Source organism: Arachis hypogaea, chromosome 16, assembly GCF_003086295.3.
Source record: "Arachis hypogaea cultivar Tifrunner chromosome 16, arahy.Tifrunner.gnm2.J5K5, whole genome shotgun sequence".
Taxonomy (NCBI): domain Eukaryota; kingdom Viridiplantae; phylum Streptophyta; class Magnoliopsida; order Fabales; family Fabaceae; genus Arachis; species Arachis hypogaea.
In genome coordinates, this window is record NC_092051.1 from 76,754,011 (window position 1) to 76,757,420 (window position 3,410).

General features: G+C 35.0%; 1 non-coding gene across 1 annotated transcript; it reads left to right on the plus strand.

Annotated features, from left to right (window-relative positions):
- Window positions 1-270: 270 nt before the first annotated feature.
- LOC112760197 (small nucleolar RNA R71) lies at window positions 271-378 on the plus strand. The gene has a single exon (XR_003180649.1). It is a non-coding gene; the product is annotated as a small nucleolar RNA R71 (small nucleolar RNA).
- The last annotated feature ends 3,032 nt before the right edge of the window (window positions 379-3,410 follow it).

The window sequence follows — 3,410 nt, forward strand, 5'->3', positions numbered from 1 at the left end:
ATTGACTTGCTGAGTCAATATTTTATTCTGAGCCAATATGGCATTCAGAGTATCAATTTCAAGAACTCCCTTCCTCTGAGGGGTCCCATTACTCACATGATTCCTTTCAGAAGTGTATATGAACTTGTTATTTGTAACCATGTCAATAAGTTCTTGAGCTTCTGCAGGCATTTTCTTTAGGTGAATGGATCCACCTGCAGAATGGTCCAATGACATCTTTGATAGTTCAGACAGACCATCATAGAATATATCCAGGATGGTCCATTCTGAAAGCATGTCAGAAGGACACTTTTTGGTTAGTTCCTTGTATCTCTCCCAAGCTTCATAGAGGGATTCACCTTCTTTTTGTCTGAAGGTTTGAACATCCACTCTAAGCTTGCTATGTTTTTGAAGAGGAAAGTGATGACAAGTCATCTTAGCCTAGTTTCACTAGCCTTTTTCTTTTGTTTTCGATTGATTTATGCACTTTCTTGAGCCATAAGCAAGCCAATTGGGTAGATTTCCATGTTTCCTTTGATTCAATCAACCATGTATGAATTAATGCAATTTCATGAGATTTTATGCTATAATTGTCATATATTATGAAAGAATAACAAAATCATGATTTTAAGCAAAGCTTTGATGTGTTTGGTTGATTGATGATAGGTGAAAAGAGTTTTGAAGAAGGTTGAAGAAGGAAGGAATGGCTAGGAGCAAGAGAGAACAAAAAGTTTGAGCAAAAGTTTGCCTCAAACTTTAGCTCAAACTTTTAAAAGAGTTGAAAACACTCCAGAGGAAAAAAAACTTGAGCAAAAGTTTGACCTCAATCTTTAGCTCAAACTTTTGGGAAAAAAAGCTTGAGCAAAAGTTTGACCTCAAACTTTAGCACAAACTTTTGGGAGAAAAACTTGAGCCAACATTTGCCTCAAACTTTTTGGCAAACGTTGGCATCACAAAATCAATACCCTGGAGGAAAAAGCTTGCGCCAACGTTTGAGGTCAAACTTTTGCTCAAACGTTGGCGCCACACTTGCACACCCTGGAGGAAAAAGCTTGCGCCAACGTTTGAGGTCAAACTTTTGCTCAAACGTTGGCGCAACACACATTTACAAGGGGGCCAACATTTGAGCAAAAGTTTGACCTCAAACGTTGGCTCAAACGTTGGTAGCAGCAAGGTGAAGCCATCTGGTATAAAAAGTTTGAGTAAAAGTTTGACCTCAAACTTTTACTCAAGCTTTTATGTTTTTCAACCCGGTTCACAATGGATCTTTCCCCAACTCCAAGAGCAATCAACCAAGGCCTTTATCAACCCAATTCCATCAAGAACAAAGGCCCAATTCAAGGCTTGAAGACCATTTGAAGAAAGTGTATAAATAGCTTAGGATTTAAGTTTTCAAGGGAGTTTTTTCTTTCCTTTGAGAATTTTCCGTTTTAGTTTTGCTGAGAGCTTTTGGTTTTGAGTTGTCTTGAGTTTCTGAATTTCGGAGAGGAGAATTGAATTCTCTTCTTCTTAGTTTTCTCGTTTTCAATTTCAATTACATTTGTCTTGGATCTTGGGTTGAAGAATTGAGGAAATTCTGTCTCAATCTCACCTTGAGATCTCTCTGTCTCACTTTACTGCAACTTTTGGAATTTGAATTTGGTTTTGCTTCTTCTACTGCTTGATCTTTAAATTCTCTTGCAATTGATTTCTGGATTGGATCTAGGAAGGCATTGAGATCTAGACTTGGTTATCTAGTCTCTTGGGTCCTGAGATCTGAAATTCCCTTTTTATTTCTCTGTTGAACGCTTCTTCAAGCGATTTACATTTTCTGTTTGAGATCTACTGCAATTAAATCCATCTTTTACTTCCCTGCTTGTTGCAATTTTACATTTCCTTGTTTAAATTCTGCAAATCCACTTCCCAATTCCCTTTACAATTCAAGCCATTTACATTTCTTGCACTTTAAGATTCTGTAATTTACATTTCTTGCAATCTAAGTTTCTGCAATTTACATTACTTGTTCTTTAAGATTCAGCACTTTATTTTCTGTTCTCTTTAATTTCATGCAATTTACCCATTCCCTTTACTTTCCATGCAATTTAAATTCTGTTAATCACAAATCACTCAACCAAATCTTGATTCGCTTGACTAAATCAACCACTAAACTAAAATTGCTCAATCCTTCAATCCCTGTGGGATCGACCTCACTCCCGTGAGTTATTATTACTTGATACGACCCGGTGCACTTGCCGGTTAGTTTTGTGTGTTTGGAATTCATTTTCTAAAAATACGCATCAGAAAGAACTTAGCTAAGAAAGCCGTGACCAGCTTATCCCGAGAGTTCAGGCTATCTTTAGGTTGAGAGTCCAACCATACTCTAGCTCTGTCTCTTACAGCAAACGGGAAAAGCATAAGCCTGTAGACCTCGGGATCAATCCCATTGGTCTTAACAGTATCACAGATCTGCAAGAATTCAGTTAAGAACTGAAAAGGATCTTTTGATGGAAGTCCATAAAACTTGCAGTTCTGTTGCATTAGAGAAACTAATTGAGGTTTCAGCTCAAAATTGTTTGCTCCAATGGTAGGGATTGAGATGCTTCCTCCATGTGAATTGGAATTTGGTGCAGTAAAGTCACCAAGCATCTTCCTTGCATTGTTATTATTTTCGGCCATGTCTCCTTCTTTTTCGAAATTTTCAGTCAGATTTTCTCCAGAGAGTTGTGCTTTAGCTTCCCTTAGCTTCCTCTTCAGAGTCCTTTCAGGTTCAGGATCAGCTTCAACAAGAATGTTCTTATCCTTGTTCCTGCTCATATGAAAAAGAAGAAAATAGAAAAGAAGATATAGAATCCTCTATGTCACAGTATAGAGATTCCTTTATATGAGTAGAAGAAGATATGAATAGAAGAAGGAGAATTCAAGCACAAGGGTGAGGAGTAGGTTCGAATTCTTGGGTGAAAAAGGGATGTTAGTAGATGAATAAATAAATAGAAGGAGGTGAGGGAAAAGAATTTTCGAAAATTAGATAAAATAAAATAAAAGTATTTTTGTTTTTAAATTAAAAATTAAAATTAAAAATTCTAAAATTAAGCAGGAAAAATTAAATCAAATTAAATTAAATTTAAAACAAATAGTTAATTAAAAAGGAAGTTTTAGAAAAAGGGGAAGGTGATTTTTGAAAATTACAGATAGAATTAGTTAGGTAGTTTTGAAAAAAAGATAAGAATCAAACAAAAAGATAGGATTAGTTTGAAATAGATTTGAAAATCAATTTTAGAAAAGATAAGAGGTTAGAAAAGAAGTTAGAAAAGATTTTGAAATTGATTTTGAAAAGATGTGATTGAAACTTATTTTGAAAAAGATTTGAAAAAGAAATTAAAAAAAGATTCGATTTTGAAAATTAAAGTTGATTACTTGACTAACAAGAAACAAAAAGATATGATTTAAAATTT